This window comes from Cinclus cinclus, chromosome 4, assembly GCF_963662255.1.
Source record: "Cinclus cinclus chromosome 4, bCinCin1.1, whole genome shotgun sequence".
Taxonomy (NCBI): Eukaryota; Metazoa; Chordata; class Aves; order Passeriformes; family Cinclidae; genus Cinclus; species Cinclus cinclus.
The window spans coordinates 45,022,923-45,036,328 of NC_085049.1; the positions used below are offsets into that span (position 1 = coordinate 45,022,923).

Here is a 13,406-nt window from a genome sequence, read left to right on the forward strand (position 1 = left end):
CACATACCCATTTAACTTTAGACTTTGCTGGCACAAGCCAGCTCTGCATTCTGTCCCAGAGATGGCTGTGTTTCAGCAGTAATGAAACTGCAATACACATAGTGCCACATTCTTCACTCCAACACCCATGCAGTCCCAATGAAAACAATGCAGGCAAAGTTAGAAAAATTACATGGAGGAGACCAAAGGCTGTCCTGCCAAGCTTTTATTAAAGAATCACTTAAAAAAATATTACTTTGTTTTCCACAAATAATCTATCAACCCCCACCAATTCCATGAAATTGTCAGTATTTTCCTCCTCATCTTCCTTTAGAGGGGATATTCTATCTTCTCCTTCCTCACAAGAGCCATGACATTATCAGATGGTTTACTGTGTTAGTGATAAGCAGATTGAACTACCTCCAGCTAAGCACTGGTCATTGAAATAGAAGAGTTTTGAAGTACATGCAGGCAACTGGTAAATTGGTGGACAGATTATAGCACAAAGGACAAGTGATACAGTGCTTTAGAAAGGTGAAGAAGAAACATCTCTTTGATTTTAAGATTCATGTGCATAAGCTGGTCTGTACTGCTTTTTGTTGAGTAAACAGGCAGCTGAGTATTCTACCTTCTTCTTTTAAAAATTCCAGATCAATGCTGGGCACAGCCAGGCCCACTAAAGCAAGCTGATGTGTCTGTGTTGTTCCTATTCAACACAACAGCAGTGTAGCCATATGCCCCTAATATCACCCATATTCCTGGTTCTCCGGGGAGTTGCTCTATCATAGGGAAACCTCAGCACTTGTTCAGCTGCTTCAGTGACCATCAGTGATTAGGCACACAGAAACTCAGAGCAAACTGAGCAGAACAAGCCCTGTGAGGTACCAGGTGAGTGTGCTTAACAAGGACACCAATTGCTACTTGCCAGTCATACTGATATGAATAAAGCTGGTTTAAGAATTGTGCTGAGGATTAGCTGGATGAGTCATAGGAAAATCCAAAATTAAGGGCCCAATTTGCATTCAAACTATGTGACTGAGAGAGTTAGGGAGGGGGAACACTTGGTCTCTTGCTTAGAATGAATCCTAATCGCCTATTTCTTCTGGTTATAGTGATCAATCTCCAAAGATGTCCATAATAAGCAAACCAGATGTTTATATATGTGTATACACACTTCTTGTAAAATACTAAGTTCCAGATAGCCCTATATGAAACTCAAAACACCAGGATCCGCTCACAGAGATTTACTCAAGACTCTCAGAGGCCACCTTCCTCCTTTCTTATAGTATAGCAAAGAGGAGGATTTGCCCCAGAGCCCATAAAACACAGAACAATTAAAGGTACACTGTAAAATACTATTACATTAATGCTTTGTATCTGTTCCTGGAACACTGCAAGTTTTTTGTAATTAAACTAGCTCACTGAAGAAAGTTGTGGGGGCTGAGGATATATATCTTTGTTCTTTTCCTCTGAATATTTCTGGGTGCTGATAATAATATATATTGACAGAAAAAAGATAAGAACACAAGTATTTTCTGTCTGGTGAGCTAATATGCTACACAGCTAATAATTGCACAAAATGCTCTCCTGACTTTCACTTGAAAGGCTGTTTTTCACCTCTTCCTCTCATTAATGATTTTTGTCCTGCATAGGATGCCTTGCTGAGAAAGGACTGGTTTCTATGGACTTGATTTCTCACAACCAGAGCTCTCTTGTATTAGCCATCATTTACAGGGATTCATTATCAAAGGACTGCACACGGGTTTAAGCTGTAAAACACCAAGAGATTTGTCTGGACTTTGGAAGAGATTTTATGACGTTCAGGATTTGGGAGCAACACTGTAAAAGGAAAATACTTTTTGAAGTGCATCGCTTTCTGGATGCCCTGTATCTTGATAAAATCTTCCCTACCAAGGTCAGTTCATTTCACTGGTCATCCTTTGACTCTGCTCTGAGCTTTAGCATCTCCCACAGATTCGCTCGAAGTCCGATGGTCTCCCTTTTTCTCTCTCTGTCCCACAAACAGAAAGCCTCTGCTTCCTCCACACCCACTCTCCTTGCCAGAAGCCTCACTGCAACTTCCTGTCAGTTTTATACACGCTTGTGTAAGTGTGGAAGTGCCGTGGACTTCCTGAGAACAAGTTTTATCTGAAAGCACCACGTTAACTACTTACTTACTAAATGTTTCCTGGAAACACAAATGCTCATTTATTTTTAATCTTTATCAGCTAAACCCTTCGTAACTGCAAAATGCGAGTGACACTCAGAGGAGGAAAAAAGGCGATTTACCTATATTTTTTAGGACTAAAATAACAGAAAAGCTAATACAGTAGTTTTTCGCAGGCTTTGGGAATGCTGCTGTGTGAATGCAGCAAGACTAACGATAGACCGTTCACATCCAGAGGCACAGCGATCCACGTAACACCAGCAGAACGCGGCATCTCCGAAACACCCTTCACCAGTGGCTCCCAACACCCTTTTAGAAACGCAAGAAATGCTGCTCTGGGATTCACTTTTCCAGCTCTTTACGTTCTTAATTAGCTTCAGGCAACCTTAACTTGCTTTTGGCGACCCTTAGAGCAGTAACCCAGCGTCAGCCCGCACCTGGAGCTCACAAGAGCTCGGGCAAAGGACCCCGCTCCCCCAAGCAGCGCCAGCCCCGGCGCCCCCCACAGCACCGGGCCGGGGTGGGGCGGGGCGGCCGCGCGCCTGCGCAGGGGGCGGCGCGCGGGGTCAGCCCTCCCCGCGCCCGCCCCTCCCTCCGCCCCCGCAGCGCCAGAGCGAGGCTGGGCGTGCGGCGTCACGGCGACGGCCCCGAGCCGCGCCCCGGCACAGGCGGCGAGCGAAGCCGAGCGGAGCGCGGCGGGCTCAGCGCAGCGCAGCGGGATCGGCCGGCGAGGCGGCGGCGCGCGGTCGGCGGGGAGCGGAGGCGCTGTCGCTGTCCGGTGGGTAGCGGCGGGTAGCGTGGGCCGGGCCGCTGTGGCGGGGAGCGGCGCGGCGTCTCTGGTACAGGTGGCGGGGCGGGGTGGGTGGGGGCGGCGGCGAGAGGGAGGTGGCGGCCGCGACGGCGGGGAGCGGCGCGCTCGGAGGGAAGGGGCACCAGCCTGGAACATGGCGGAAGTGGAACCGGGGCCGCCGCCTCGTCCGGCCTCAGGCGTGGTGGGACCCCGAGGGGTGGGGGGAGCGGGGCGCTGAGGGGCAGCCGGGCCCAGGGCTCGGGCCTGCCGTTCGCCGCCGGCCCCCCCGCCCTCCGGTCCTCGGAGCAGAAGTTGGAGCGGAAGCGGAAAGTTGTAACCCCGCGGGTCGGGGCCGCGACGTGGGGCCCGGACGGCCGCGGGGAGGGGCGGGTGACGCCCGGCTCGGCCCCGCCGCGGGCGGGGAAGGGGATGGTGCCCGGCGGCCGCCCGCGTTGTCAGCGGGAAGTCCGAGCCGAGCCCCACCTAGTCCGGCCGCGGGAGAGAAGCCGCTCGCTCTTTCCGGCCGGTGTGTGGGGGCGAGGCGGGGGGGTCAGGCCGGGCGCGGCCGGCCGGGGCAGCCCGCAAGGGCTTGTGCCTGGGGTGGCCACGGAGTGGGACGAATAGACGGCGCGGTGGCCTGCGAGTTCCCTTCCTGCTTATCCCAAAATGAAATGACAGGGATGTTCGCCTCGTTTAAACACCCCACCATCACCCGTGTCAAAGCAAATGGAAGAATTCGACTGACACTTCCTGCGCCAAACCCGTCTAATGAGCCTGAGATCCTTGCACCCTTCTACGTGCGTTGGTGAAGAAGTGGTGGAAGGAAGACAAAGTTTGCAGATGGGAGAACAAAACCACATCTGACTGTTGTCGCATTGGCTCTAGATTACAAAAGAGAATGAGAAAACCAAGATTTCCTGTGGAAAAAAGAATAACGTGCTTACTCCTGTTTCCATCTTGAAGGCATGGGTTATAGTGCTCAGGGTAAACGAAACAAAAAAAAGGAAGGTCTTTCTCTATACTGCTTTGGGCTACGATAGTAAGGTAGTGCAGTTCCAAGAGAGAGGGTATGTCACAGATGCCCATCCTGAAAAGCATATAGGTTGTGTATGAGTTCTTGCATTTAGATGTTTTGGTTAGTGTAATTGTAAATTTCCGCATAAAACAGCTACGTCTTACCCCAGGGGAGATGTGTAGACAGTGTATGACAAAGACTTTTCAGTACTCTTTCACAGTGAAGTATATGTTGAAATTACTGTTATAAGCAAAGGAGACAAATGACACTCTTCCTTTCCATGAATTATAATTAAAAGGCAATGAGGCAGTCACGTTGCCTTTAAGAATAACCATTCAAAAACAAGTGTATTTCCCTTTGGAATGAGTCTCTTACCTCTATCAAAAACTTTGAACATTATGTAAGTTATTATCTTTTGGATTACTTGCCTCTACATTAAAATCACAAGCTTTTGGGAGGGGAAAAAACCCAACCAAACTTGGTGGAGTTGAGTCTTTTTACTATTCACTGCATATTTTTTTACTCTTGCTCAAAATCTATCCTGTAGACTTCATTCTAGATAAGAATGAACTGAGTGAGTAGTAGGGGATACTTGTACTATTCATGTTAAAGGCTTTGCAGAAATAAACTTTAACTAATTAGATGTGATGTTTTATTCCTTTGGTACCTGTGTGTTTTCAGGGGTGCTTCTTGTAGTGATATGAGCTGCTTCAGGTTTAACTTAGAGATGTAGTGTAAAACTGTATTATTATCTGTACCCAAGTAACTGAGTTTGGAATTACACTTTGCAGTATAAGTGCCATGTATCTTTTTTGCAGCAAAGGTGATCATACTTGGAGCACCTGTCTGCCTGGGGGTGAAATAATCTGCAAAACAGAGTTGAAAGACCAAAAGAAAAGTAAAACTAGAACTTCTATATGGGGAGAAAAGCCCAATAGTCTTTTTACTGTCTGTACCTGTGCTTCCATAACTATATATGTGCACCAGATAAGTTTTTTGAGTGGAATTTAAATTGTGCTATTTTGTTCCAAAGCTCTCCTGTAGGACAGTAGATCAAAAATAAATCTGAAGTGAGCCATGACAGTTCTTTTTGTGCTGTGCCAGTTTTTGCAGAGTAAAACTGACTGTCTTTTTAATTGAGAGGCTTTCTGGAGCAGAGGCAAACAGATGGGAATCTAGGTGAGGGCCTACAAAAGGAGAAAGAAATTGCTTCTATGGCTGAGGAAGGAAGTTGCTGAAGGCTGCATTGTAGCTTGTGATCTCACAGTCAGTAAATGTGGCAGGGAACTAAAATAAACAGTTGTCCACCTATCGTCTGGGGTGTGGGAAGTGCAAGAGTCACAGAAGTACTTGAGTACTTGATGCTTACTTCTACCGTGCCAATCCTGTCGTGCACAGAGCTCTGCTAGCTACTCAGGGTTAGGTGCAGAAAGGTGCTCTTAAGGAGAAGAATATCTTACCAATAAACAGAGGTCCTCTTGTCCTTGGATGTATACTTAGAGGGTGGGCAGTTCCTGTATGAACTGGCCTTTTTAAATAATGCTTAGATGACTTTCAGATATCTAGCTGACATTTGAGAGTGTCAGGTTAGGCTCTAGTTGTGAGTTTTAATCAAAATTGCTCTCTTAGTAAAACAGATCCCTCAGCATAAGCTGTGTGACAGGAATCTGTGGTTGTGAATGCTGCTACTCCTTTACCTCAGAACAAATCAAAAAGCAGACCGAAGTGCACCGTGTGGTGTCAGTGTGCTGAATCCCTGCTGAGTTGGGGCAAGCTTCTGCTGTGTTCTGTTGCATCTAGGTCAGGTAGAGGAATATTTTAGACACCCTCCTTGTTCAGAGAGATTAAAGTAATATCTACAGTAACTACACCTTCATATTTCAAGGCAAACTTTGTTTTCCTGCTCAGATGTGGTTAAGATGGTCTGTTTCTATTCTTCTTGCATAAAGCAGGGGAAAAAAAAAGTGCTTTTGTACTTGAATGCCATTAATAGACCTGTTTTCAAGTTGACTGAGTTTTCAAAGTTGTTTAACAGTGAGTGTAGTAGTTCTTTAGTACCTTAGAGCATCTAATGTATGGCTTTTTCCTTAAGGCCTGTCATCCATGAGGCAGCTGGATGAGACAGACATAGTAGAAGTAAGACGATGAAGTTATGGCAGTTTGCTTGCAGTAGGCAAATGCTATTTGGAGAAAGTCAAAGTCCTTGTCTGCTGGTACAGACTGTTTCTTCATGAAGCAGTTGAATGCAGTTACCTTCAAAAGTAGCAGTAGGTTATGGCTTGAAACTCTTATCTCTCAGGCTTTAGAATGTGTGAAGAAATGCTGGGCAACTAAAAGTGAAAAAGTTTTTTATTATGTGTGCTGCCTGCTCATGCATGCTGTTGTGAGCTCCTGACATACTGCATGTTCCTCTCTTCTAGCATTAAGGAAAGGGAGGAAGGCTGTAAACACCAGGTTGGAAATCTGCCTATTGGGCAACTTTTGAAATATAAAATTATTTGGGGACCCTCTAGCTATTCAGGATGCCTCTTTTTCAAGAACAATGTTTTAATAGTGATTTTTACTACTGAAGCAGTAGAGTGAAAGTCACTATAAGACCCTAGAGGAATGTGTGTTACAGAATTACAGAAACTTTTTAGAGGTGAACCAGGAAGGAGAGGCGTTTGACAATATCTTGTACACTGTCCCAGGCAGCACTCTATAGTTATTAATCCAAGGACTTGATATTATTTGAAGTAAATCCCTGCTATGCAACTACGAAAAGAGACTGCCAAGTAAGTCCACATGGTTAGTTCATTCCTGTCCAAGGGAGGAAGGCTAAACCATAGTGCCGGAGTAGAACAGCCTAGCCCTTCTAGTGGATTGGTGTTTGCATCCTGTGGCAGACAAGCAACATCTCGTGTTTCTCCCCAGCTTGAAATTCTCTTCAGGAAATCTGTACTGTCTTAGATCACTTGGTATCATTCCTGCAGCTGTTGCAACACAGGAAGCTGGCCTAAATCTAAATGACTTGACCAGGTCTTCTGCAGAAAAGATACTGTGTGCCACTGTTACTCATTCATGAAATAATTTTCAATGTAACCCTAATTGTAGAGCTGTGAGAAATCATTAAATTTTTGGACATTCTTGAAGACCTGGAAAAGGGGAAGAGTTTATTTTCATGACTGAAGGCAAAGCAAGGCTCTGTAGTTAATTTTTTTTTCATAGAAACTCAGGAGAATGTGTTCAATGCACCAAGGTTTGTTGACATTGAAGTGACTCTTACTTGCTGTAATTATAGCAGTTATTATTACCTAATTTAAGTAGGTAATCTGGTTTAAAGGAAAATACATAATTCAGCGTTTCCATTAGTATGGCTTACTCTATAACTTTTTTTTGTGACATTAGATGGCAGAAGTTTTTACTTAAATAACCTTCTTAACTATTGCCGAGATAATGTATGTAGTCTAACCTCATACTCAATTAATCTGAAATAATTTGTGAACACAGATCCATGCAACTGTTTCTTTTTCTTTCTCTGCATTAGTTGTCTTAGCTTTTGAAGTCTTGTCCTATTTTTCCCACTCACAGTCTCTGTTTCTGAAACCTAACCAATTGTGCCTTCACTTTTTATTTTATGTCTGCAGTCAAGAAAAGTTTCTTAAAAGCATGCTTATTTATCAGGAGTAAGAAAAAGAAAAAAAGAAAAACAGTACCACCACATCTCTGTCAAGGATAAGCCATAGACACTTGTGAGGTATCTATGTGGAGTTCCAAAAGGGAGGTACAGGAGATAGGAGGACCTGTTACTAGGAGTGGCACTTAAGCTTTCAAAAACACTTTCACTTCTGTAGTGAAAGCGTTTTTGGTAACTGCAGAGTCAGACCAGCTACTTTGCGTTTTTTTAGAGGCTTCATGTGTGGTCAGTATTTTTTATTTGAGATGAAGATAGCATGCTGAACAGTAGTTGGACTGCATCAGAACCCAGATAATAGCCATAGTTAAGTTGTGAAACTGTATAATCCTTGTTTGCAGTTAATCAAACTTCTATATCATCTTGTCTAATACCTCCTGTAGAAGTGATTTGTTAGAAGGCTAGTAGAAAGTTGTGAACTGTTTCAGAAGGGTAAACTGGAATATGGACTGGAAGTAATCTCCAGTGGAGATTGAAGTGGAAGTTACTTACCTCTCTGCAATGCAGTGTTTAGGACTAGATTTATTTATATGGGTGACATTTGCTGTTGATACCGAGTTGTGGATGCCTGACTGCTGGAAATGTTGAAAGTAAGGCTGGATGGGGCCCTGAGTGACCTGGTCTAGGTGGTATCCCTGTCTGTGGCTGGTGGAACTATGCCACCTTTTACATCTCTTTCTGCTCAAGCCATTCTGTGTGTGTGGCTGTGTCCAGGTATGTCTGAGGGTGGCCCGCCAATGTACAGGACCCTCTTACTGGTCTTTTAAATGTGAAGCAGTTATGGGGGATTGTTAGAGTTTGTAAGATGGGATCAGTAACCCTCCAGTCATCTTTCACGGTGAAGCTACCTACAAGGTAACATTCTGAAAGCTTGATGTACAAGTTGACCCATAAATGTCACCTACTTGGCTTCATGTGATTGCTTTTTGCATAAAATACTGCTGAAGGATTTTCTTTTGGTTTGGGAGAGTGTATAAATTAATACAGCTTGCAAAATCTTCACTCTTGCACTTCTGGAGTTATATTTCTATAGTTAGTATGAATAAGGATATATCATACTGTCTTTTTGTGACCCTTCTGACTTGTTTAAAATGGAGATTTGATGGGCAGTAGATTTCCCGTTCAGGGAATAGTCCTTTTGTTATTTACTGTCTGTTTTTTATATTGGTAGAAGTATACAGAAAATGCTATGTGTTTTCATGGTTTTATAATGAGGAGCATCAAAAACAAGTATGTGGCAAGTGTGAACTCACCTTCAGAATTCTTACAAATATAATACCAATCCATAGATGAATTTCCAAGGTAGTTTTATATCAGCAAGTATACAGTTCGAGATGCCTTGGAATTGTGTTCTTTGTGTGCTGTGAAATGTTACATTCAAAAATCCAACCTCTACCAAGATAAGAGTGTGCTATGCTTTAGAAACTGATGCCAAATTGTCATCAAATTGTCACTTGGTGGACTCAAAGAGACTGTAGTAGTCCTGTGGCATCGAGGAGCACTGTAGGGGCTGACTGTCATGCTGGAGAATATAACTCTTCTGTTTTTCTGATACGTCTTTTTTGATTTAGTAGCAGATTAGATGGGACTTCACCAAAGAAGAGACACCCTGGCACTTAATCTCTGTGGGCATTGAGTAAGTTTGGAGATGAATAGAGAGAAGCTGTAATACTATAATAAGCAAGCACTCATAACTAGTTTTTTATCTGGATGCTTGGTCTTCAAATGTTCTTACTTTTGTGTGCAATTTTCTACTTGCTTCTGAATCTGAATACTAGAGAGGGAAGCAAACATTTCTCAGTCATAGCTATGTATACCTGTACTTATTGTATGCCCTTATTTTATTGTTACCTTTTCATCTTTCTTTATATTTGAGCTTAAATTTTAATATTTGTTTATATTTTTAATGATACTGTTTTTTTTTTTCCTGATCTCCCTAAACCTTTTATTTCAGGAACTGCCCAAAGCTAAATTGAGGTTTGGCCAGAAATGTTGCATCGAAAACTTAAGTGTGATAGCTCAAATTCTGCAAAGACTGAGGAGTTGAAAATGAGGTTTTACAATCAAATGCTTTAGGCCACTGTATGTGCTTGTTTTTGGCATCCTTTTGATCTGTGTGTTACTTTTCATCAAACTCTTAAGAGTAATCTCAGAAGAAAAGTGCTATATCAGTGTAAGTAAAAATTAGAGTCACAAAAGAATATTTCATGTGGAGCCTGGAAAAGAAAGCTGTAGTAGGTTGTCCAGTTTTATGCTTGAAGAACAAAAATGTCCTGAAGTTCTCCTTTTCTGCTAAAAATCTGAGTCCTGTTTAGCGAGGAGATCGGTGGAAAAGCAACATTAAGCGCACATTAGTTTGAACATAATTAAACTGGTGTAACCAATATTTCAAACAATGTGCAACCTTACTAAGTAGTTCTTCTAGCCAAAGGCAAGATCTTAAGATGTAGTTTGCAAAAATGTTTTTCAAAGAAAAATACATCAATTTAAACATACTTGCATTTACAGGTACTGCATTTACAAGTAATATTTAATCTTCTTGTTAGACTACTTTTTAAATTAAATTCGGTGCTATAAGTTTCGCAGAGAAAAAAGCTGAAGCCTTTCTTCTGAGGTGAATGCTGAATCTGCTGTGGTAGAAGTGAAAATAAGGAACTGTTCACAGACTTGCCTACAGAAGGTTAAAGTCATAGATCACAAGAACCTAAACAGAGTAAACATTAGGTAAACTGCAGGCACCTTGAGCAATGTGAGAATGAAAGACTGGTTTCCTGAAGGATAAACTTACTTCGCTGGAACAGTCAGGGTCTTCAGCTTGGGCTTTGCTCAGAATTCAAATTTAGGATGTAGTGGTGATGTGCATTCAAATGTTGTGGTGATTGTGATTGTCGTAGTCCAAATAATAGATGACTCTTAGAAGACAAACATGCAGATTTTATTTAGAAAGGTCTGCCCATCCAAAACTCTGTAGTCAACTTTACATTTCAGTAAGCTTTGGACATCTTTTGTTACCTTATCAGTGTGTTTGGTTTGTTCTGGGTTGACCCTGGGAGGACATCAGGTGCCCACCGCAGCTGCTTTATCACTACCCTCCTCATCTACATGGGGTAGTTTGCATGGCCAAGGTTTGGTAGCATGTACCCTGTATGGCCTTATCTTCAGTGAGAAGCTGCTAGAAGCTTCTTCCATGTCTGGCAGAGCCATTCCCTGGTAGTTCCAAAGATGAACATGCCACTAGTCAAAACTTGGCCAATTAGAAATGGTAGTAAATGCCTCTGTGATAACAGATTTAGGAAGAAGAAAGAAAAAATAAGTTATTGTACAGTCATAATTGTAGCCAGAGAAGAGCAGGGTTAGAATATGTGAGAGGAATAACTCTGCAAACACCAAGGTCAGTAGAGAAGGAGGGGCAAGAGGTACTCCACGTACCAAATCTGGGATTCTTCTGCAGCCTGTGGTGCAGCCCATGGTGATGCTGCTGTGCCCCCGCAGCCCAAGGAGGAGCATGAAGATGCAGAGATCCACCTGCAGCATGTGGAGGAGACCCACACCAGAGCAGGCAGATGCCTGAGAGGAGACTGTGAACCCGTGGGAGGCCCACACTGGAGCAGGCTCCTGGCAGGGACTTGCAGACTGATGGAAAGAGGAGCCCACAGTGGAGAAGAAGTGTCCTGGTCCTTTGACTCTGTGGGGGACCAATGCTGGAGCAGCGTGTCCTTGAAGGACTGCACCCCATGGAAGAGTGATCCTTGCTGCAGCAGTTTGAGGGCATCTGTTGCCCACGGAATGGACTTATAGTGCAGCCATTTGTGGAGAACTGTTTGTGAGATGGACTCACATTGGAGAAATTAATAGTAAACTACCTCCTGTGGGAGGGACCCCACACTGGAGCTGGGGAAGGTCTCTCCCTGAGCAATGGGAGAAACAACCTGTGATGAACTGACCATAACTCCCATTCCCTTCTCCCTGTGCTGCTGGGGAAGGAGGTAGAGCTTAGGAAGGAGGAACAGGTGTGGTAAAGGTGTTTTAAGGTCTTACTTTACTTCTCATTATCCTGCTCAGAATTTGTTAGTAATAAATTCAGTTAATATCTCTAATTTCAGCCTGTTTGGCCTCTGACTGCATTGGGTGAGTGATCTCTTCTGGTCCTTACCTTGACTCATCATTATATTTTCTCTCCTTTGTCCAGGCCGGAGCGTAGTGATAAAGAATCTTTGGTGGGTGCCTGACATCCAGCCAAGGTCAACTCACTACAGATAGAAAAAATACGGAGCAAGACTTGAGGGCCAAGATAAGGACAGGGAAGACCACTTGCCAGTTGTTGTAATGGGGATAAAATAGACTTACCTTGGGAAAATCAGTTTAATTTATTATGAATCATATCAGAGTAGTCTAATGAGACATAAACCCAAATCTTAAGAACACCTTCTTCCCAGGCTTTGGGAACTTTGCTCCTACATTTTCTACCACTTCTCCCTTAGAGGCATAGTAGGGTAGGGAATGGGGGCTACAGTTGGTAATGTACATGCTGCTTCTGCTTCTCCTCCTTCCTCAGTAGGAGCACTCCACACACTCTTCCTCTACTCCAGTGTGGAGTCTCTCCCATGGGAGATAGTCCTTCACAAACTTCTCCAGTAGCAGTCTCTTCTGTGGGTACAGTCCTTGGGAGCAAACTGCTCCAGCATGTCATTCCCATATTGTTACAGCTTCCTTCAGCCCTTTATCTACTCTTGCCTGAGGTGTTCTGTGGGCTGCCAATGGATCTCTGCTTCCCTGTGCACTTCCATGGGCTGCAGGGGACAGCCTGTCTCACCATGGGCTGAAGGGGAATCTGTGCACCGGCACCTGCAGCACCTCCTCCCCCTCCTTCTTCACTTCACTTTGGGGTTTGCAGAATTGTTGCTCTTGCATATTCTCACTCCTTTCTCTGCTGCTGTTGTTCCTCTGCCAGTTCACCCCTCTAACCGGTTTCTTAAATATGTTGTTCCAGAGGTGCTACTGTTGCTAATAGACTCAAGCCTTGGCCTGCAGTGGGTCTGTCCTGGAGCCCATCTGGCGTTGGACATGGGGGAAGCTTCTGGCAGCTTTGCACAGAAGCCACCTAACTAACAAAACATTACCAAATAAAATTTGACTTCTAGCAAAGTGAATCTTGAGGTTTGACAGGTTTCTCCAGAAAATGGCAAGCTTTGAAGATGCAGAAGAACCAAGAATTATGGTCTAAACATGAACTAGAGTGATCTTAAGAAGATTCAAATAGAATCTTGTGGAGACTTGATTAAACAAGCTTAACCCTCATTAATTTGGTAATTCTGTACTAAAGATCTAGTCCATGTAGTTGAAAGCGGTGTGGGGATGAGTGTGATTCAAATTCACTTGGTTAAAATTATTCAGCTTTTTGTGTAGGTGTCCTCATGGGAGAGGACATGAGCTCAGGCTTGCAAGTGTGAATTGATTACCTTTGGGGTTATGCTCCTAACTTACAGATCTTTTACCTCTTGAAAATTTGTAACCCATTAAATGAGAACTCTGGGGAGCTAAGGTGCATCGGCTGCTCACAGAGCAGATGCAGAGCTATGGCAGCTCGTAGCTTTGCATGCAAATATTAGCTAGACTTTGTTTTTTATGGGGGCTGTTTGTTTGTGTTTTGGTGGGGTTTTTTTGTTTGTTTTTTGTTGTTTTTTTTGGGGGGGAGGGGTGGACATGGGATGGGGAATTAAGTGGGTGGGGTTTTCTTCTGTGGGGTTTAGTTTTAGTCAGTTGAGGGTTTTTTTTTGTGTTT

At 43.8% G+C, this 13,406-nt stretch overlaps 1 protein-coding gene across 1 annotated transcript in view; it reads left to right on the forward strand.

The window, feature by feature from the left end:
- The first annotated feature begins 2,787 nt into the window (after positions 1–2,787).
- The window catches only part of RAP1B (RAP1B, member of RAS oncogene family), a 34,870-nt gene continuing 24,251 nt past the window's right edge, over positions 2,788–13,406 (forward strand). The window contains exon 1 of the mRNA XM_062492011.1: positions 2,788–2,924. The gene's annotated coding sequence lies outside the window, so the exon portion shown is untranslated. The remainder of the gene's footprint in view (positions 2,925–13,406) is intronic.